General features: G+C 36.7%; 1 long non-coding RNA gene across 9 annotated transcripts; it reads right to left on the bottom strand.

Moving 5' to 3' along the window:
* Positions 1–9288: 9288 nt before the first annotated feature.
* On the bottom strand, positions 9289–21192 carry LOC147492988 (uncharacterized). 9 transcript variants are annotated; one of them, XR_015198802.1, is made up of 9 exons: positions 20400–21192; positions 19788–19972; positions 19502–19597; positions 18718–18816; positions 17207–17367; positions 16198–16281; positions 15853–16019; positions 15171–15325; positions 9289–10042 (listed from the first exon to the last, which is right to left on the bottom strand). It is a non-coding gene; the product is annotated as an uncharacterized LOC147492988 (long non-coding RNA). The 9 variants fall into 9 exon arrangements; XR_015198805.1 differs by having other exon boundaries at positions 15853–15931; XR_015198801.1 differs by lacking the exon at positions 15171–15325.
* Between the last annotated feature and the right edge of the window lie 3094 nt (positions 21193–24286).

Genomic DNA, 24286 nt, shown 5'->3' with positions numbered 1-24286 from the left:
AATCTTAATCGCCGGTTTGTCTTCCTTTCTATACGGCATGGGTAGAGAAGATACATCAACATACTATTTCATCCTACCTTTTGAAATATCTGCATAAGATTCCTTTGATGAAGGTGTTATATCGCAGAGAGTGCTTCCTCCTTGCTTTGATACTTCCATACCACTTCGCTCAGGAAAACCTTGATGTCTACCAGAGCCAAAACCAAGTGGAACTGAAACCATGATGATACAAACTAAGACCCTGAAAATGTAAGCAGAAAAAGCTATCTTCAAACGCCTGCTCAAACTAAAATGAATCCACTTTTAAATCCACTACCGAACTCACACTATCTTCAATGAAGGATTTTACCAATAGTGGAAATAAAAAGTAGGTGGTAAGGATAAGAAAACAGCAAGAGTAAAAAAATATCCTAATCTGGAAGTAAAAAGGAGCACAGGATCATAAAGTTAGCTTAAGTTATCTCGCTCCTTTTTCCCCTAAAGATGTCCACATTGTTAAAAAAGCAAGTTTCTTTTTTAAAGCTAGTTTCCCCTAAAGATGTCCCCAATTTTTTTGAAAGTATTTGTTTGGTCTATAGATTATTATGCCCTATTCAAAGGAACAATTGGGCGCGAGACTAGGATGGATCTACTACACGGCTCAGAAAAGTAAGCAATCACTTCACCAAGTGGTGTGCTACCAAGAATCTCACTCACAATGAATCTGTGGGAGGGGAGTGAGGAAGGTAGTTGGTCCACCGGAATCTGGTAACTGATTAATCTAAATTCTTGTGGCTATATTTTTTGTCCTTTTATGGAGGAGCGTGACTACTTTAGGCTCTAGTTGATTGGTTTTAATTTGATTAATTGGTCTAGTGCTTCAAGAATCAAGCAACGTCTGATTTATCTACATTAGGAAATGACTTCCAAATAGTTGTTATGGTATTCAGCCTTATGCGTGAATTGAAATTACAGTGCGAAAATTAAAATTCAAACAATCATGTAAGCATGCTTGAACACACAAGGTATCCTCTGACATGGGCTTCGAGGAGGTTTAGAATTTACCTCTCAAACCTTGCTTACTTGCTGCTTGAAGAGAAGGCGACGTTGGTTGGCGCATAATCAGAGAATCAGACCCAACAGTTCGAGTGTTCTCTGTTTTAGGTTACAAAAAAGGTCTACTTAAAAAGCCCACAATCCGGGTTTTTAATAATTAAAGAACTTTGCCTTCAAGGGCCCAAAATATAAAAGTAAACTAACACTAATACTAAGACTAATAGATTAACTAGATTACCTAAATTACCTAAATTAACTAGACCTAATCATAATTAGAGTGTTGATTACCAAGTTGAATTGATTCAAAGTACGCGAGTGTATGATTCACGACTCATCTCGCACACTTGAACTTCCCTAGGCAATGAAAACTCTAACCCTTGGTAAGTTGCACAACTTCAACCAAGTGCTCAACTCATGCTAATCTACATAACTAACAAAAAAAATTAATTTTTTTTTTCTATTTTTTCATTTTTTTTTAATCTCTATCTATCACAACAAAGTCCACTGGATTTATACTACTTTATTATAAAATCCAGATTTTTTGTTACAACCACACGAAAAAATTGATCAAACTGTGAAAAAATGGCAACGGAGTACCCGGAGGTGCCTGGGCGGTCGCCCTACCGGTTTCGGCCAAGTTAGTTTGGCTTCCGGTAGCACCTTCAACTCATCTCCAGCAGTTAAACCTCGAATCTGGATTTGAAATAAAACAGATCAATATTGAAAAATAACGAAATATATTGGCGAAAAATTTAGAAAAAAAAAAAAGAAATGAAAGAGATATATAGAATGGTGCTTCCCTCCTTAGAGCTCAACCAAGAATCCATGTTCATTCAATCCATGGCAGTGATGCCATTTGAAGTAGTTGGGTGGTAAGTAAATAAAAAAGTATCGATGAGGTTCACCATAGATTGTTTGGAAGATGGATTGGTGGGAGTTGTGAAGGAGAAAATGTAGTATTCTTAGCTTTAGGACTTGTTTGTACTGACTCAACTTGTATTGAATGAACACTTAAAGGAAACAAATTGATTGATGGAAGAACACTTGAAAGAAAACTTGTTTGATTAAAGATGGAAACATAAACTTGAAAGAAATAACTTTGATTGAATGATTGAAACATGAACTTGAAAGAAAAAAGGGATTGAATTGAAGAACAAAAAAGTAAAACAAACTTGAATGTAAATGACTTGAAAAATAAATCCTACACTATTCGTACATGACACTAGAATAAGTCTAGGTGCTTTCTCTCCTCCTACTTTTTGGTTCTTATACCCCTATTTTACAAAAGTCTGATTTGCCCTCTCCCTCTACAATCAAGGCACCATGGTTGCCTTATGCTTTTCCTTTTTGCCTTTTCATATCTTCTTGATCAAGTTAGGTTTTGAGCAAGTCTTTTTTTTGTATCAAGGCCATCCATCTCTAGTCTTCTGAGTTAAGGACGTGACTTTCAGTTCTCTACTTTTGAGTTATTGACCTTTGACCTTTGACTTTGACTTTTTCAGCACTTTTTCATAGCAGCTTCGAGTCTTCATAATAAGCATTAATAAGGCTCCTTTTGGTGCTAAGATGCAGCTTTTATGATAAGTGGTCTAAAATACTCAGTAACTTGAAAAAGATAATAAAAGCTATGAGTTATCTTTTCATTATGCATAAAAAAGGATGTAATGCAGTAATGTAAGGGTAATAAAATGCACATTTGGGAGCTGATCAGTTGTCTATGACGTTTTTGTATTCACTATGGCTTGACTTTGTGAGGGTTTGGCAAAAATCTACACTTTAGTCATGATAAAACATAAAATTGAATAGTTTACCTACGAAATGAACGATGAACTCAAAACGTAAGTAAACTAAAACTATATTATGAGCCTATATTTTATCAAAGATTTCTACTCTCAATCCTATGAGATATAGTGGAGTAGAGTGATTCGTTCCACTCCTAGTCCTTCCAAGATGTCTTGTTTCTCTACGATAAGTATTCTTAACTCTAAAGTCTAATGAGAGATTTACGGCGGGCAACTAGACTACTGATGCAACTACCCACAAGATGCAACTAGTAGATTATCAGAACAACTATGGGAATGCTACGTTGATTCGATGATAAGGAGTTAGAGGGGGGATTGATTCCACCTTAACTTGACTTAATCCTATTACCGACGAATCGTCGTAATCCGAATTTGAACTGCTTCGCAGAACAATATGGTTTCTCCTAATCCCTAATTACACATGGCATTTCTACCAATTCATAACTAGTATGTGAACGATTAAACCCATTCTCATGGTGAACTAATCGTTTCTAGATTGGAAAGGAAATTACGACGACTCTACGATAATCGGAGTCAAGCTTTCATTAAGGCTTCTCAACCCCCTCAATGGAGGTTTAGCCGAGAATCATTACGCAATCATTTCCGATTAAATTAAAACTAAACATAATACAAAGAATTGAAATTTACTAATCTAAATTAAACAATAATTAAAATCTAATTAATAACTAAGAATTGAATAACAAGTAATAAATGAAATCAGGTCTAACACAATGCAAATGACAAGAATCGAAATTGACAAATAGCTATTTTATTTATCAAACTAATTAAGAATAATGATTCTAAGAGTTTAATCTAAAACAAGAATTGGATTTGAAACTAAACTTAATTAAAAACAATTAAATCTAGATCTAAAAGCTATTCTAATGGCTACTTTCTATTCTAAGCTACCTTTATCTTCTAACCTAACTATCTACCATTAACAAAGAGCTAAGCTTTTGTTTTTATACTTTCAGATCCAAAAATCGTGCATGGGCTTGGAGCCATGTTTTGGGCTAGAGAATCAGGCCCAAAACCCAATTCTTTCAGTCCAAAAAGGCCTCTTCAGCTGCAGTTGGCTTCAATAGATTTTTCGTCCACTTCTGCTCCTCTGATTGGATCAAGTCTTAGACCATTGGAAAGCTCTTTCCGAGACGGTCGTTTTGACATAAGGTAGGCCCCATTCCGAGGTCTGAGTCCAAAGATATGGACTTCGAAGTTCTCACTTTCTGGTCTTTGTTTCGCGCCGACTTTTTCAGCTTTTGACCGGCTTTAGAAAGGCTTTGTCTTCTTGAATCTTGGCCTTTAATCATGGAACTCCTTAGTAACCGACATTTGCTCCTTTATCTCGCTAAAGTGGCACATTTCATTGCACATAATGGACTTTGAAGCCCGAAATGCATAAAAACACGTAATCAGTGTTAACTCTTAATTATTACTCACATAATTGGTCTAAAAGTATGACTGTTACAGGGTTAAAACTACAGTTTTGGGCTCTTATCAAGTCACCACATAACGTTGGTGGTAGGATGCTTATTGAGGCCGTGTAAGGGTGCTCAACATGTGTACCAAGAGTTAGGTCGTAGACCGATGTATATGCGTTGATGAGGCCGTTGTAAGGGTGCTCGGCATGTGGATTTTGAAATGGACTTCTGGAGGATATAGATTAAAGCCAAGCCCTTAGTGATAAAGCATTGTAAATACTGAAATACCAAGTCATTGTCAGTAAGAAGGGAAAATGTAAATGAAAAAAATGAAAATACTTAGCCTTGACCACGTTGATGCTTTGGATGAATGCCTATGTCTGGGATGAAATTCATGGTGCCTTGAGCAAACAGACGATGCCAAATGTAAAGGCCTGAATGCCAAATGTAGATGCTTGAATGGTTAGTTTCCCAAATATAAATGCCTGAATGATCAAGTCCCCACAGATGATGCCAAATGTAAATGTCTAAATTTACATCAAGGGTTATGACTTAATTCTTAGATTTTAAGTTGGGATAATGAAGAGAGAATGGTTTTGCTCGGTGTTAATGGCTCCTCTTCATGAGTAAGAAGATGCATACATATCCAACACTGTGTTAGTGAGACTGGAATCAAGTCACACGTAGCTCTAGAGGGTGGCTTTTATAGTCATTAGGAGTGAGCATCAAGTGTGACACGTGTACTGATTAGTACAGATGTGCAATTGAGATGGATGACATGTGCCTGTAAGAGGCATATGGATAGCAATTGTGGGAGTTTAGGTCTATCTGAGTTTGCATAGGGTGTAATGATGGTGTTCTCCATAATGATGGTGGATGGCTATAATGGTGCATGTATTACGGTGGGAAAGGGGCCTAAGGATAAGTTGGTAATGATGACAGTGGTAGGTGATGATGTCATGAGATGAAGTCGAATGACGAGTCACTGGGCTGCTGAGTATGCGAGTGTGATGGGCGTTCGTACATTTGGGGGTCGCATTATACTGGGGGAGTCGTTGCATGTGCACATCACGTGACTGGTGGGATGTCCCTTACACATCCTCTGTATTATGTAAATCCCGAACAAATAAGATCCTTGGTAGAAATTCCATCCCCTCTAAACGTCAAAGAGGTACAGCGACTAGTGGGGAGGATCGTGACTTTAAACAAATTCATTTCGGTTGTCAGATAAGTGCAGACCGCTGTATCGATTGCTTTGAGGAGTACACCAGATTTCTCATAGACTGTAGAATGTGAGAGTGCATTTCAGGAATTGAAGAGTTACTTGGGAAAGGTTCCTTTGTTGTCACGACCATAGTAGGGGGATAAATTGTATCTGTATCTGGGGGTCATAGAGTATGCGGTTAGCTCAGTCCTCATCCGAGTTGTTGATAAAATAGAAAATCCAGTGTATTTTCAGAGTAAAACCTTGCTGGATGCAGAGACCTGATATAGTAGAATTGAGAAGTACACCTTGGCATTGATCTTCTCGACACTAAAGCTGAAACCATACTTCGAATCACATTCAGTAGTGGTGATAACGAATTTGCCCCCCAAACAAACACTGAAGGTGGAGAAGTCTGGGAGAATGCTAAAATGGGTCATGATGTTCAGCTCTTATGAAATCCAATATACGATCAAGGCAGCAGAAAAGGCCCAAGCTATGGCGGAGTTTTTGGTGGAATTCCCAGCAGAGGATCCCACGTGGGGAAGAGATGGTTATGGAGCCTTAACATGATACGGATCAAGATCTTTTAGACCGATGGGATAAGAGGAACGGATAAAGAGTGTTTGTGGATGGATCTGCAACAGATACATGCAGCATAATAGGTGTCGTGTTGGTCACCCCTAATAATACAAGAATGGAACAAACGATGAAGTTGGGGTTCGCAGCATCATAATGAATCAGAATATGAGGTTGTGATAGCGGGATTAAGAATGGCAGAGGATTTGGGAATAGATTATCGAGTTGACAGTATACTCGGACTCAAATGCGTCTGCCAAACAAACGGAGGATTTGCGACTCGATGCCCACGAATGGAGAAATATTTGGAGATTTTGCGCAAAAAAGCCAAGAAGTTTGTAAAGATCAAGTTCATACACTTGGGTCGTGGTGAAAACTGACACACAGACGCCTTGGCTTATGTAGCAACGGCGATCCCAGGATCCGAGGAAAGAATAATAAAAGTAGGTAGGTTGGAGAAACCAAACACCAAGGAGTCGAAAGGGGTATTCCAAACCGCAGAGATGAAAGGGGGATGGATAGACCCTATCAAGCACTTTTTATCCGGGAGAGAGGTGGCTGATAAAAAAGAAAAGTAAAGGTTGGAACAGACCTCCCAGAGGTACACCTTGCTAGGCGGAGAGTTATACCGAAAGAATTTTAATGGGCCCTTACTGAAGTGCCTTGGGCCGAAGTTAGCACAGGAGGTATTGGCAGAACTACGTGAGGGAGACCGTGGGAGCCATTCAGCAGGAAGAACCACAACACACCGGCTTTTGACTCAGGGGTACGTTTGGTCTCATATGAAAAGGGACGCAGTGGAGTTTACTAAGAAATGCAAAAAATGCCAGAGGTTCTCCCAATTAATATTCGCACCTACCGAACCGTTGCATAACGTGTCAAGTCCATGGCCTTTTGCTATGTAGGCTAATCAGTCCCCAAATGTGCATTTTATTACCTTTACAATGCTTCAATTATGCCATTCTTATGCTTAATGAACAAACAACTTATAACTTTTGCTACCTTTTGCAGAATACATGCCATTTAGAACGTATATTCCTAAAACGTGCATTTTAGCGCAAAAAAGATTGTTATTGACGCTGCTTAGGAAGATTCCAGTTTAGGAGCAAAAGTGCCAAAAAGTCAAAGTCAACTCTCAAGGACTCAGGACTAAAAGCTGAAGACCCAAGGACTCAAAGCTAAAAGCTATGAACTCAAGGACTTAAAGCCAAATCAAGAATTCAATTATATGGGCTAAAGTTAAAAACCCACAAAGCTTAATCTTATCCTCAAAGTTGTTGCTAGAAGAAGGGGCAAATATGTAATTGGTGTTCTATATAAACCAAAGTAGGAGGAGAAAGAACCTTACCCTAGAATTAATCTTTGGTCATTAGGAGTAGATAATATGTTTTAAATTAATAGTGTAATTTATTATTTACTTGTTTTCCATTTTTATGTTCTTCAAGTTTTAGTTGTCAAATCAAGTTCTTATTATCTTCAATACAAGTTTTCAATCTTGTCTTCAATACAAAGTTTTCATTACTTCTCTAATCTTTGATTCACCCCAAAAACGCTAGTCATACTCATTTGACAAGTTCAAATGAGTATAACTTTGTGAGCAAGATATATATCCATCAAAACCATTTCCATACATGTTTTCCTATGAAATCAATAGTTTATTTAAGACTTCAACCCATTCTAGATAAAGAACTAGTGTTTCCACCATTAAAACATCAAGAACAAGAGTAAAGAAACACTAGAAAGTTTAGAAAGAGATTTTTCAACTATCAAACCATTCCTCCTAACAAAGGATTTAAGATGAACAACAAAACCCAACACACAACTATTACTACCTTTGCATGGGCCATGGATATAGTAGGGCCGCTGCCTATGCATGGCAAGTGGCAAGAGGAGATTCATGTTAGCGGCCACTAATTATTTCACTAAGTGGATAGAGGTCGTGCCATTAATTGCAGTAGGTGAATGAGGAACAGGTGATTAAATTCTTGTGGGAAAATATCATATGCAGATTTGGACTGCCTCATTCTATCATAGCAGACAATAACGCAATTCATGGGATCAAAAGTGAAAGATTTCTTGCAAGCATACAAGGTGAAATAGGGATTCTCCGCCCCTACAATCCAAAAGGCAACAGACAAGCCGAGTCATCTAACAAGACCATAATGAACAATCTCAAGAGAAAGTTGGAGGACAGGAAAAAGGCGTGGGCCGATAAGCTGAATCATGTCCTCTGGGCGTACTGTATTACGCCGCGGACATCCACCCAAGAAACCCCTTTCTCGCTAGCTTACGGCATAGAGGCAGTGATTCCAACGGAGATGGTGGCATCCACAACCCGAAGTAAGGCCGTGGAGGAAGGTTTGAACTGGGGCATACTATCAAGGGATTTGAATTTAGAAGAAGAGAAAAGAGACACTGCGCGTATCAGATTGGAGAAGTACTACATGCATTTGCAAAGATAGTATAACAAGAGAGTGAAGCCGCAACATTTCCAAGTTGGAAATTCCATGCTCTGTAGAGTGGGTCCTAGCACCAGGAGAGAGAACGTCGAAAAATTGGGTCCAAACTGGGAACGACCATATATGGTGGTAAATAAAGGAGGGGCTGACACCTACAAGCCATAAATGGTTGGAGGAAAAATGATAGAGAGGCCATGAAATGTGAGATTGTTGAAAAAAATTTACACTTAAATGTAATGCAAGTCTAATATAAGAGACTGGAGCTGTTTGGAAAATAAATAATACAACGATACTTTTGAGAGAGGTAAGACAATTAAATGAGAAGCTTTCACGGACATGAGGTCCAAATCAAATTTGGGGTAAGATGATGTTGTTTCCCAACAGGTTTTCACGCCAACTAAAGACAACGGGGGACAAGCCTTTCGCGGACATAAGGTCCAAATTAAACCTGGGGACAAAGTGAGCTGCCCTAATAGGCTTCATGGCTAATCAAAGAGAGCAGGGACGTAGAGAGAGGTCCCTATAGCTTAGAGACAAGGGGGACACCATATAATGAGAAAAGTAAAGAGATAGGGAAATACATTAACATATAGAGAAAGATCACACAAATACTAGGGCAAGAGGCATCACATGCCAAACGGTACAGAGAAGTATCTATGTTACAAGAGCAAATAGCAGGTGTTAAGTACCAATGTGAATGATTATAGAGCGAACAACCTATGTTGAAAGAGCAAACAACATATATTAAAGGAGCATATGGTAGATACTACCACACATCATGGAGGCAATTTTGGGCAAATACGAATGAATTAAAAGAGCAAATAACATATCTCAAATACAGAGTCTCAGGAAATAGAGTATCAAGAATAAAGGATTACATAGAGCTAAATAAAGAAATAAAAGATCTGGATTCTTTCACACTCAAACATTATCATTAATTACTTCGTCCGTGGCCTCTTCAATAGCGGCGTCAGCAGCAACTTCGATAACCACAACAACTCGTTCAATAGTGGTGTCAGAGACCGCGGCCTCACTAGCTGATACAGAGACTGGGGTAACTTGAATAAGAGCAACCACGTCCTCATTGACATGGGCAGGCTTCTCCGGAAGTAGGCGTCCCTTTTGGGTAAGGCGGACGTGTTCTTCCTCGATCTTTTTGGCGACCCGTTTGTCAGCCAGGATCTTGAAGCGCTCCTGAAGCTTATCCATATCAGCTTGGTGCTGTTGGATGAGGGTCGCGGTGTTGTCCTGATGTTGCTGAGAGAGGGCTTTTGCAGTCTCGTTGTGTTGCTAAAGTAGTACTTTGCGCTGATTGCTCAAGCAGTCGTTAACTATGTCCATATACTGCTGGTGGGCAGCCTCAACAGTTTTGAGCTCGTCCTGTGCCTGGAGCTTAGCCAGTTCCACGGTCTCCAACTCCAATTGGAGATGAGTGCAAGTTTCCTGCAGTCCTTCAAGTTTGACGACATCTTTCTCTAGCACCTCCACCTTGGACCTAGCTCCAAATAGATCATGGATCATATAGGAGATATCCAGGCTTACCTGAAAATAAGAAGAGGGTTAAGGCAACAGGGAGTAGAAGAAATTAAATATAAAATCAAAGATGGTTACCTATAGAAGGAAGTCCTATGTTGTTCAAACGTGCCCCCTTCGAATGTAGAACATAGTTTATTGTCTAATTGTTTTTAGTAAATCCAAGTATACTAAAAACAAGTTATTTTCGTTTTTATTATTTAAGCCTAATTTTGAAGTGTCTAGAAGTCTAGTTTGTGCGTTCTAGTAGTCTTAGAAGGTTACTATATATTATGATATAGATAGATTAGGAAAGTGTTTCTTAGTGTTTTAGTAGGTTTCTAAGATGATTTGATGGAGTTCTCTATATAAAGAGCTTCATTGACGAAAATTGGAATCAACTTTTCAATATTATCAATATACTTATGTTTTAATTTATCTCTTTTATGTTCTAATGAATTTTTAATATCGTTTCTGCTACGTCAATTGGTATCAAATTCTGACGGTATTCTAGGGTTGATATCTAATTTGAAGTTGAAGAACGTTCCCAAGATATAAATACTGGTTTTCTTCTATTCAAAGTATCTTTGGATTGAAGATTTTTATTGTAGGATTTGTGTCTCACCACCTATAGTGTTGATACAATCTTTTCCCATTGAAGATCACAACAAGAAGTCAAAGGTAAAAAATTTCAATCAATTCCAACGCACCAACCATAGTGCAACTTCTACATCTTCAGGTTTGATTTTCTACTATCCACGTTTTTCATCTTCCACCCCCATCACCCTATTACCAACAATCCTTACCCACCATTGTTTTTATTAAACCACCACCACCACAAAAAAAAAAAGTATATATGAAAATTTCTCAGTTAAATCTACAACAACTTCATGCTCGAATTTGTACTATCGAAACAAAAATATGTGAGCTACAAGATGATCTTCGAGATATTGATTTTGAGTATTATAAATCTCCTTACCATGATTACTATGATAGTTTATGGCATCAACAAGACTATTATGACTATTCTTACAAGTTGTCTCGATTACAAACTGCTCATAGAAAGTATTCTCAAGCACTTCAAGATTATGAATTTCGTCGTCAAGAGAATATTAGATAACAATAACTTTACACACAAAGAGTTGCTGAAGAACAAATGTATGCTCAATAACTTGTTGAAGAGAATCATCGTAGATTGCAATAAGAAAAAGAAATGAGACAATAACAGGAACAAAGACAATGGCTTTCTGACATGAGTAAATAAAGAGTGATTTCTGAAAGTTGAGCTTCTGTTACTAAGAAGTTATCTCCATCTGCACCACTATGTGAAAAGATAATTTCTAAATCCACTCTTGAAGATTGTATAATGCCTTCTACTCCCCAGAAAGATGAAACTCAAGTGCTTACAATTGTTCCAATATCCCATCAAATTGTGGAGAAAGAACAAGTAGTAGATCAATATTTGTTTTGAGGAGGAGAAAAATATTCAAGAAAAGGTTAATGTTGCTAAAGTTTTAGGAGATGATCGATGTTGATTTGCATGAGATAATGCCACTTGTTGCTAAAGAAATTGTCAATGTTTCTAATCTTGAGCAAGAACTTAAGAATGAGTTAATTGCTAGAGAGGAGGAGAATATGGTATATCACAATTTTCAAAAAAATTTATTTGTAAAGACCCATATTTGAAGTTTTGTGAAAAATTGATTGATGTTCGTGTTTGCCTCAAGAATTTTGTGTCAGATTGTTAAAAAAAGATAAGATTGAAGAATCAAGCTATTGTGTCTACTTTGCCTTGCTCCAATCGAATAATTGTCATTCCTATGCATAACTCGAGGTTCGAGGGCGAGTTATTTTAAAGAAGGGGAGAATGATGTAGAATATAGAGCCTGTGTTTATTGTCTAATTATTTTTAGTAAATCCAAGAGTACTAAAAACAAGTTATTTTTGTTTTTATTATTTAAGCCTAATTTTGAAGTGTCTAGAAGTCTAATTTGTGAGTTCTAGTAGTCTTAGAAGGTTACTATTATGATATAGATAGATTAGGAAAGTGTTTCTTAGTATTTTAGTAGGTTTCTAAGATGATTTGATGGCGTTCTCTATATAAAGAGCTTCATGGACTAAAATTGGAATCAACTCTTCAAAATTATCAATAAACTTATGTTTTAATTTATCTATTTTATGTTCCAATGAACTTTTAATATCGCTTCCGCTACGTCACCTTCAGCATAAGCGATATCTTTGGGAAGGTGCGAGCCATAGAACAAAGCAGAGGCCACCGTGGGGTTCTCTAGAGCCAAGTCACCAATGTTGACAGTGCGATTGCGAACTTTGAAGGTGGAGTAGAAGGCTTCTGGAGTGGCCGCAAACCCCTTACCAGATGAAGTCGCCAGCTCTTTACCAGAGCGTCGGGCTTAGCGGGGATTAGGTGCAAGGATGGCAGTATCAAGAGCGACCGAAGTTGAAATTGGCTCCTCAGACACAGAAGTCCGCAGTCGCTTATGGGGCGGCTCAAGCGGAGGAACAACTGTCGTGGTAGGAGGGACCTCCATCACTTCATCATCATCGGAGTCAATGTCAAACAACATCCTCTTGGAAATGTCCATATCAGAGGGTGGAGATTCCACATAAGTAGAGTGAGGGGATAGATATTGATCCTCCCAAGTGGTGATAGATTTGTAAGAAGGGAGGGCCGTTGGAGCAGACGGAGATGTGGGAGATGGTTGGGTAGATCTACGGATAGCGGGCTTTTTAGAGTTGCCCTTTTTGGGCTGAGCTCTTTTCTCAAGCGGGGGAGAGGCTTGAGGTTTTCTTTCCTTAAGGGGCGGAGGACGTAAAATGGAGCGGTATATCCACCGATAGTTTGGAGTTGTGGGTCAAACAACAACGGAGTGTCGGTGGAGGGGTATATGCCTAGGATCGCAGATTGAGAAGGTCCTAGTTCGAGGAGTCACTGGAAAATGGTGGAAGTTACGCTGGCGTAGATGCGCAACTTTGAGTCAGTTCTCCAACCCGCACAAAGAAATGGAAACATTAAACTTCATAACGCAGACTGTGCATACAAAATGAAAATTGAAAAGGGGACTCACCACTAGGCAAGAAGGCAAGATGATTAAGAGTCAATTCGGGTGGGAGATCCGCGGATAGAAAATTTCCAGATACATACAATAGATAATAGTGTCATGTCTTGTCCGAGGTTATGATACGAAGGACAAATGATTGTTTCTGAGGATGGACGCAAAAAGAGTGATAAGCCACGCTGACATCTTTGGTGCTCTTCTTTATATAATAGTGAGCAACTATGTTGCGACATGAGATTTTGGGTACCCCGAACTTGTTGTAATAGTTTGCGGCGTACATGATCCTCCAAAAGTTGCCAATGCCTTGGCAAGGAGGAATAATTGAAGTGGTTACACACCTCGACATCCAGAAGCGACAAGGGAACTAATTAAGTGAGGGAAATAGGTTATGTCGGGCACATGTTCTAACATGACATCAGTTGGGATGCCGTAGGCGGCCTTGACCGCCTTTAAATTAGGTCTACGACTTCGAGGCGGTGGTGGCGGAAGGGTTATGGGTTGCCCCGATGTGGAGGGTGCCGCAGAGGGATCAGTGGGTAGAGGAGACGCCACCATGTTAGATCGGGAAGAGGAAGAGGCGCCAGAATGGGATTCCGACATCAGAAAGCGAGGCAGAAAAAGAAAGCGCAAGATTTAAAAATGGTAGAGAGAAAATGAAATAGATCAAAGATAGTAAAAGAAAGAGAGAGAAAGAGAAGAACCAATTTGAAAGGGAAAGCTGGTCTGGGCCAAGGGTACCGGAATGCTTGCAGCGAGAAGAAGACTAGTGAGCAACAGCGCCACCAACCGGAGAAGAAGTGGAAGAACAAAGGGGAGAAGGGAGGAGTAAGAAACACGAAAGGGAGAGAGAGTGAGCAAATGAAAGGGAAAGAAGATTGAGCGGGATTTGACAAGATGGAAGGGCAAAATAGTAAATGGGATGAGCGGAAATTGAGGAGCAACCAAAAGGAACCAGCAGAAAGGTGACGCAAGGAAGCACGAAAAACGAAGAGACACTGACACAAACGAACGTGGAAAACACGTGAAACCAATCACACGTGCTAGGGGATGGGTCGCGACATAGAGGAAGAGGCAAGGGAGGAATTCTCGACCCCCCGATCTTACCCATTATTGCGGACTCGAGAGGGGGAATCTATCTATGGTGGTAGAATCCATGGTATAGATGATCAGTGGTAGGATGAGCCTGATGCAAGACATGATGTGAACTCGCATGGTACAGGATCATTCCGCGGACTTGTAGGTATGCTGTGGAGACACGTACACGTGGGGAAAGAGAGACCATGGGATAAGAGGACAAGTGGACGACTACGAAAGGGAGAAGAAGAGTATAAAAAGGAGAGGAGGAGAAAGAGAAGAGGAGGAAGAAAAAGAAAAAAGAGGCAAGAAGGAAAAGAGGATAGCCTAGAAAAACATGAAGAGAAAGGGATACAACAGTAGGTATTTTAGGCAACGTTCTCTATTAGAAAGGACTGGAACTGTCAAAACTATAAAGTAAATAGAGCAGTGATGATTTGTAAGAACTCACCTATCGATAATAGATGGTATTTTGAGCATTGAAAAGCATTGCATTTTCGAATATCAAGAAAATGTCATGTTGTAAGTATCCAAGTAATGTATCAGTAATGAAGAACCATGAAAAATAATAAAATTTGGAAGTTAGAGACCTAGAAAATAAACACCAACAGGCATTTAACCTTTTTTTCACAAATTATTACTAATATATATATATATATATATATATATATGGATAGAGCCACATTCACCCAAGCAAAATTTTGGACTTAAAAATTGAATGAAAGGCTGAATTTTTATAGATATGATCTCTCCACTATGGAGAACATGCTCACAAAAATTTAGCTCATTTAAAAAAGTCCAACCTTAGAACATGCTCACAAAAATTTTAGACCGTTATATGAAAAGTTCAAAAATGAACACTAAGTTTTACATGGTTAAACATATCCAAATATTATAATTTTAGATATAATATATAACTTTGGAGATTAATAAAAAACACATGAGTGTCAAAATGCATATACTTAGATTTATAATCATTGAGATCCAAAATGGGTTAATAGAATTACCTGTTTATCAAGCTTGTATTTTCAGTGGATGATTAAGATAAAGATACGTCGATTCCTTCTTTAATTAGAACTCTAGAACATATGATTAAAAACTTTAGAACTCAAACCGTGTAATATATATCTTTTGATCCCGGTCAATCTCTCCAAAGCTTGACCTAATAACATAATAATGCACAAGTTTTTTTTAATAACTAGTTTTAGAATTGAATAATAGGATGTTTTTTCACCACTCACTGAATCAGTGGACAGGTTCAAGTTCTTATTAGCTAGTTTGTGTATAACATAAGAAATGCTGATAAAAAATACATGCAATGATCAGACTGGATTATTAGCACGTAGCCATGATACATCTAGTACATATTCACATTTTGAAGGAGAAAATCTGAAAAAATAGGTAAAGGCAATATGAACTATCTTTAACTGAACAAGAACATCTTTGAAAACTCATCTCACGTAAATCAATTTTCAAACGACACCTTAGTGTAAATCTACAACATGATAAGGAACCAATAAGGTGAATAAAGAGAAAATACATTCCAATTGCTCATAATTGATAACTTATCCCTTATTAGGTAGTTGGGAATCTCAAACAATTTAGTATCAGTAAAAGCAAGGAATGCCTTACGCATAAAGATGATTCACAGATGAAAGAAAAGAAAATTAAGTTTGTTGGGGTTGATACCTCCAAGTTACATGCATTGAAGATCACACTCCAATCAATGAGATGCTACATTGATAGTCTTGGCCAATTGTAGTAGAACCTCAAAAAATTTAACAATCATCTTGTAAATCCCTTGATACAATATTTAATTGATAGAAATGTCACCAAGAGCTTGACATCTTCCTAACCTATATTAAACATGTAGCATGTTATACTGAGCAGACAAACAATCACTACGAAAAAACCAATACCTAAAGCCAACATAATCTCAATAAACACACTCATAACATAATTTAAAACTAACCCATCGAAAATTTCTAAGAACTTCTGAGCCTAAAGAGTTGCAATTTCAATATTCTTAAATACCTTTCTAGTGGTAGTTCCAAGTGCATATAGGAATTGCTTTCATTAGCAGCCAAAGCCCCTTAGCACAATCATGTTGTCAGCCATCTAAGAAGAAGAAAATAGATATATAATATAAACAAAGAAAAGAGACGCAAAAAATAGACATAATAACAATGTACACTAAATGATAATTTTTTTGAAAACAATAAACTAGATTGAACAGTAACAATAACAACATATATAAACATAGTTATTGGCGAATATAACTCGAGAATACAAAACTGGATGGATTGTTTGTTGCAGTAAAAAGTGTGGGCAGAAAGAAAGAAAAAGCTAGTAGTTATAGGCATGACAAAGACCATTCTCCAAAAGAGTGAACACAATCAAGACCAAGAAATAAAAATCATTATGTTTCAATTAATGCCATGTGCAAGAGGAACATACTTGAAATTTGATTCACTCAGGCACAGGAACATACTCGACACTTCACAACGGCCTTGCAATAGACAATTTTCGGGAAAATTGAAAACAACACTTAACGGTAATTAAACATCCAAAAATAAAGGTAATGATGGGCCAAATGTGGTGCTCTCTCGATCTATTCAACCTCTTCCTACGACTGTTTAATAGAGATTAGTCCTCTCACCTACTGAAAATTGCTCTGGTAATAAAATTCAAGAACTATGTCAATCTAATAGAAAATGAGGACTAACAACGATGAAACAATACTAAAACTGAATAAATCAAGCAGTAAAGTGCAAAAACATTCATAGTAGATGAAGCATTGTCATTAGAATAATGGGTACAAAAAAAAAACACGCAAAGGAAGATATAAGTCATTGTCTCTTAAATCTATTACTCTAAATGTCATGCTCTTTCATAGATTAAAGTGGCGTTTATTTCACATGATTCTCCTAATAAATATATTTCTTGAATCAAATAAAATCATACGTATAGGCTTGAGGCACTCATAAAAAATAATAATAATAAATCAAAGGAAAATGGATACAATAGGTTTTAAAGCACTCACACCGAAAATTCTAGCTCTGGACCATAGATCTCCATCAAGAAATATTGAAAACAAAGAATACAATGTCCAAGAGCGATGAGGATTGAATGTGTCTTATTCCCATGCTTCAAGTGTGACATGCTTTTTGTTCAATTTCGGGACATGGTTATGAATAATGATGCCTGCAAAACATGATAGAAAAGAAAATCAACAGACTTGGTACACTTGGGTTACTTATCTTTGGCGATAAGTTATTTTCAAAATTAGAAATAATTGATTCATGCTTAATACAGAGAGTGGGAAAGAGTAACTGGATTTTAGAGCTAGCGAATCCCAGTGGACAAAGCGAAAAATATGCATGCAATTAAGCTATACCATTTTAAGAAGGAATATGGATATAAACTTTCACAGTAATTCAATTATCAAAAGAGATTTAACACAAAGCTGAAAACAAAGTAGTCCAAACACATTTACACTACTTAAATGTTCTTCTCCAATACCCACACGCATACACATACATAAACTGATAGAGTTGCTTGAACAAACGAAAAGATTCGGACCACCCAAGACTCTATTACCACTTATTTTAAAGGCGGACATACCTACACCAAATTAGAGTATACCTACACCAAATTAGAGTCTTGGATTATAAGTGCCTTAATTCTCGGTGAATTTTAAAATGAGCCAAAATTTCAGATGGCGTTAAGCAAGGCAAGTACTCAGTTTAAATAACGCACTTACAAGAATTATAATTAATATCTAAAAGGAGTATATTAATAGCAATAAAAAAAAAACAGTGGTAACCTTCTATGTTGTAATAGTGAATTGCAAGGAATGGATGGGAAACACTTAGTTTAATTCCTTTAGATACATGGTTTGAACGTCTACAAATTAAATTGGAAAGGCAATTTTCACTTTTTTCTTTAGGATCGACCTCATCATTACTAGAAAAATGGTTTTTTATGACAGTTTTTAGTTGTCATGAAATACATATCATGACACTTTCTGATTGAAAAACTAGGCGTTATTACTGGAGGTGTCATAAGAAGTCAACTAAAACCGTCATTAAAATTATGACGGTTCATAGAAAGGCGTCTTAAAAGTTCTTCCCATTATGACATATATAAGTCTTTAAAACGTCATAATAGGTAAATTTTATTATGACACCTCATATGTAACCGTCATAAATTATAGTTATAACCGTCACGAAATGCCCATTGACTACAGTAGAACCGTCATTTTATGGAACAAGAAACGTCAACAAATAGTTTACACTATGACAGTTCTTCTAAAATCATCATCTATATTTTATTTTTTTTTAAAAAAATTTATATTATTATTATATTTTTCGTGCGAAAAATACTGCATAATAACAACACTCCTTAGAAGTGGCCAAAACAACACATTTAAAAAAACAAATTGCTCCATAAAATGCACATGTACACCATCATTCCCATTCAAGAATATAGCATTCATTCTATCATTGTACTTACATTTTTCTCTAAAAGAAAAGTACATTACATTGAACTTACAACTAGTTAGAAGGAAAATCTTGTTAGAAAATTTCCAAGTTGTTGCAGTATAAACCACCTCCATTTTTCAAGACAACACACAAATACCACATACGTTGCCTGTTTCATTTAACAACAGAGTTTAGATAGACTTCAATCTTAAATTGAAACTTAATATTCATAACTTAGATGAAAGTTGGTAGGCACTAGGCATGCATTCTACTAATAAAGACTACTCATCTCAACAAAACGAAAAATAAAATAGCAATTAGAAAATCCTTAATTAGGTCATGCATCCATATGCAAGTAAACAACTCAAAACATATAAGTTGTTTAAGGTAATAGGTACCAAGAGTTCAAGGGTTAAACAAATGTAGCAACAACTATAGCTACTCGAAAGACAAACTACTTACAATAAGCCTTGTAACGTAGAAACGAACTAAAATTTTAGATGAACTTCATGGGGTCATGCAATCATTTCTAAAACTCAAAATGATATGAACATTGTGGTCCGAATGTGCCTTGGCTGGAAAATTAAATGGGGTAAAAGAAATCAATTGCGAATTCACTTCAAGACCGTTACAACACACTACTAATATAAAAATTGTTAGACAAGGCACTACTACTGACCTACTGTAAATATCTAGAATAGTACACGTAGATGATAGTGCAATATAATTTACTAGATAAACCAAGTCTCTATTAAAGACTTTAGGAACATATTAATAGATTTGTATGAAAAATCACACCTAAAAAAATAAGAAAACACCTAAAAAAATCAAATTAAAGATAGTTAGATAAATACCATATTAAACATTTTTAAAACGGCCACAACAATGTTGGCTTATTTCCTTGGGCACGCTTCAAGATGTACTTGTGCACTTTGGATGGAAAACAAGGGCTGCACATAACAAGCTTATATTTAGTAAAAACTTCAAAAGTTTAAAACCAACTTGAGAAAATCTTATTACTAATTATCTTTTACACACAAGGGATAACTCAAAGCCCAGCCCAACCAATATCTTAAATATTTATGTACATCAACAAACTAACATACAAGTAACAAACATGTGTATAAGAAAAACAAATACCAAAGAGAAGCAGGTCCATGGTAGCAGTAGGCAGCAGTAACAACACCCAGCAGCAGCAGCAAGCAGCAACTAGACACGCAGCAGCAGCAGGTAGGCAGGAGCAACACACACTCCATCGCAGCAACAACACCCAGCAGCAACACCAAGCAGCAGCAGGCACGCAGCAGCACACACACTCCATCCAGCTGCAACAACACCCATCAGCAGCAACAACATATACCTTGCAATTCGCTAAGTGTGCAAGGGGATAAGCTAGTTACAAGGCCTAACCAAAAATGTCACTGCCACAGTAGAAATAATTTAGTTTTCTTATCTAAAAAGTCAGTTTTAAACAAATAATAAGATGAAAGAGTCTTTATGTGAGCCATGGTCTTCTTCCTTGAGTAGTCTGTAACCATACATTGTTTTGGCCATGGTGTGGTACGTGCCAACTCGAAAGCATTTTGATATGAGTACCCAACTCCAATTGGTATCAAATTTTAACATGTAACTTATTAGCTCGGTGCACAACCTCCAGATCTTAACAACCATTGTATGTGAAACAAAGCCAATTCAATAAAAAAAAAAAACTTGAATTATGCAGAACAAAGTGATCCTCTAAAAGGTACATACCTCTTAACATGTTGTACAATGTGGTCTACCCCTCGCGATGTCAAATCCAGGAGTTGTAGCGAAGCACAAGGAATACCAAGCCTCTCCACCACAAACCATAATGCATTTCAAAAAGAATAACAAATTGAATAACACAACCTAAGAAGTCTTTGATTCACGAATCTTACTTGGTCATAGACAAATTGATGCATACGTTAGGCCTAAACTCAATATGCTTAATGTCGTTAAATGAGTGGATCGGCATGAGGGTTACCCATCTATTTCTTTATGCGTAATAAACTATCGGTGCAGCGGGGGATGCGGGCTGAGATGGTAGTAAACAGAGCTTAAAATGAGTTAAGTTGTCGATCGAGTGGAGTGGAATCATTTAACAGAGAAGAAGGGAAGGGGCACGAATAACAGCCATAAAACACGTTTCTGTCCTGCATCTCCTACCTAATGCAATTGACCAACCCAACAACTCTTTCACCAGAGCTAATACACCAGAAGCTTAAGAAACAAATAAGATCAATGGTCTACAGTGCTGAAAATCAAAATCGGGATTTCCGCACATCGAAATGATATGGATTAGTGGACGATTAAATTCGGATTTGGGAGTGAAGAAAAATTCAGCAACATCGCGCGTGAAGCAATCGCTCAGAAATTTTAGAGAGGGGAAGGCAATAATTTGTTGTGTTAGGGCTTTGAAAGACAATAGATATCGAAGGGGCAGTGTTATTTTTTTCTAGTTTAGTTTCTCTCTAGCAGGAGTCAACGTTATTCTCTTCACGCATGCCTTGAATTAAAAAACTAATCAATATGCCCTGTATTCAGTGTATTGACGGTTTAGAAATATTTAACCCCGGTCGGTTTAGATAATCCCTCGTAATATTTTTTGACGCCGCTTATAATTATGTCATTTGAAAATATGCAAGTTATCGGTTTTGCCCATCATAACATTTCTTGACACATTTTTTAATTATGTCATCAATTGTTGGCATGTCTCATAAAACAAAGCTTAAACTGCTTATCTTGACTGCTTATTACATTGCTAACTTGACTGTATTAGGATACTCATCATAAAATCAACATATTTTCTTGACACTTGTGTCATTTACAACACAATGTTTTAACAACCGTCATAAAAATATCACTAGGACACTTATCTTGACGATTTTAAACAAAGCCGTCAAGATAGAAAAAAAACAGCTGTCATAATATGTTCTTTTTTTAGTAGTGCATATTCGTGTTTTTCTAATGTGAATGAAAGTAAAGTAATACTAATTGAACTGATTGAATAGTAAAATGATTGAAGACCTAAGTAGAAAACATAACTAAAAAGGAGTAAAACACTCACTTTTCATTGATGATGATGAACTGAAATAGAGAAAGGTTTTCACTGGACTATAATCTTTAGGTTACCTGATATCTCCAAGTACCGTTTGAATAAGAATAACCTTTTTTGGAGAAGATGAGGTTGAACTTGTTATCAATATGGCCGGCTATAAGCACAGTTATGAAACCAAGGGCCAAAACTTCTGCTTCTTTGATCAGTTTGATCACTTTGATGAAGTCATGCATTAACTTGGTTTATGTGCTCAATATCTCCTTTAATATAAGGTTAAGGGAAAAAAAATCCCCTTAAAAATCTATCAAGAATAGCTTCTTTTCCTCTGTTTCAAAGAAATGGATGGATTTCATTCTCCATTTTTCGTTAGGAGTAGTTAGTAGTTACACAAGTTATTAGGCTTCACCGTGCTTCTATATACAGTATATGACATTGCTTACACTCCAAATTTTGAAGCATTTTCAGTCAACAACCAACTCAGACCTGGATCTTTTCATTCAAAAAGACTAAGATAAAACTCTTACTTTGTTGGAAAATGAGAAATGACCACCTTAGCGAATAAGATACAGTATGCGCTAGAATCAGTTTATATTTGATGACTAGTAGTCAAAATCTACTAATCGTAGTAAAACTTGTGGAGTTAACCATAAACAAGTTTCTCTTTTGTCTTTATAAAATTTCTTATATCTACCAATTATTTTTTCCCACTGACCTCCTTGGCTCCATCTAAGCCTTCTTGACAAAATAATGCTTGGACATAAGTGCCCTCAGATTTTGAAAGGACTTCCATTTTAGTTCATCAGTTACCTCCATTGTACAAAATATAATAAACGACATAACATCGGCACTGAAGCTGTCTCACCCCAAACTTCCAGAAAATTTAAAATATGGAATTATCCAAGATATAATTATCTCAATCGTCACCCAATTTAATCATCGGAAAACCCAGAATGAAACGAAACTCTAATATCATATTATCAACTACGATATTAAAATATGAGATCAAATTTAAAACCAAAAGAAACAATCCTTCAATCACATTATTAAACTACAAATAAACTAACCAACTCTATTACATCTGTCTCAAAACAAAACTGTACACTTTAAAAAAACTTAAATCAGAAGACTCCAAGAACAAATCCAAATCACGTATCCTCATCCATTGCACTCCACCATCTATGTTTCCAAGAACACACCCACGTTGCAAAACAAAGCAAACATGGGTTAGCAAATTGAATTTGCTGGTATGAATAAGACTAAAATAAAAACAACATGTTCAATATTTCAACTAAAGAAATATACTATTACAATAATTTCAACTTAGAAGACAAGTTAAATCTGTTTTCTCAAAACGGCATAAAATTTATTCCTAATTAAGTAAGATTTCACCCCCAATATATAATTCCAAGAATCTCATATAACAGTATTCATCATTCTCACTTTTCAAAATAACTCACCACATAAATACCACTTACATTCCACTTATTAAATGTACATATAATAACCTAATTAAATATGAGTTTCATACACCTTACCTTTAAGCCAACACGTCGTCTTAGGGTAGATATTTACATCCCTGCATAAAAGATTAACAAATCCTATCCTCCTGCAAAACAGAGTTAGACATCACAATAAAATGATTTATCTCATCCAGTCAAATTTCCATTCATAATCAAACCTCATTTAAGACATTTAAGTCTAATTGATACAACCTGGTTTGTCCCGCATATTTGGGGAATACCACTTATCATAATACCTATATCAAGGTTAGTCATTCACATGACATCATTATGTCATAAAGTTTCTGCATACATAACCATAGATCTCAGACTATCACAAGTCATTAATATTTTCGTAATAATATATCAAGTTATAGTCATTTCACAATCACATAAAAGATCACAGGCATTCACTAATATTATTCAGAGTCACACTTCACATCCATAACATCACACAAATTCACATACTTTTAGTTCATTTAATTCCACAATGTATCTTGTTTATTAATCACTTATTTACTGACCTCACATTTAGTTCCTACTCCATGAATTGCACTTCACACATTTGCCAAATCACATATACCCGTGTGCCTCTCTCATACTGAGTACCACTACAAGACATACGTCTCAAGTGGGGATATCACCTCCAAGAACATATTTACATCTTCCAAATTTGTAACTTATGAGTCACAACCATCTCTGGGTTTTCCATTCGCATAATCACAACCTCTTATGGGCATTCAATATCTCATGTCATTCATAGCACATTCAATGAACACCTTCCTATTATATGACATCTCAAGTCATAATATATCATTACCAAATCTTGAGGTGTGGAGAGTTCTAAAAGTGTGGTCGACTCATTGAAAATATTATTCTCAGCTCACTTATCATTGTACTAGCATTAATCATGCATAACAATTGATCACACGTCCAGAAAGTTATTTTCACGCATCAATGCAAAACAATCACATATTTAAATATCATTAAACACAACATGATGGTCATCAATCAAATACAATTCAAATAGCCACAATCACGTACACAATTATATACTAACA

This window comes from Coptis chinensis, chromosome 6, assembly GCF_015680905.1.
Source record: "Coptis chinensis isolate HL-2020 chromosome 6, ASM1568090v1, whole genome shotgun sequence".
NCBI classification, from domain to species: Eukaryota; Viridiplantae; Streptophyta; class Magnoliopsida; order Ranunculales; family Ranunculaceae; genus Coptis; species Coptis chinensis.
This window is presented reverse-complemented; position numbering and strand designations above follow the sequence as displayed.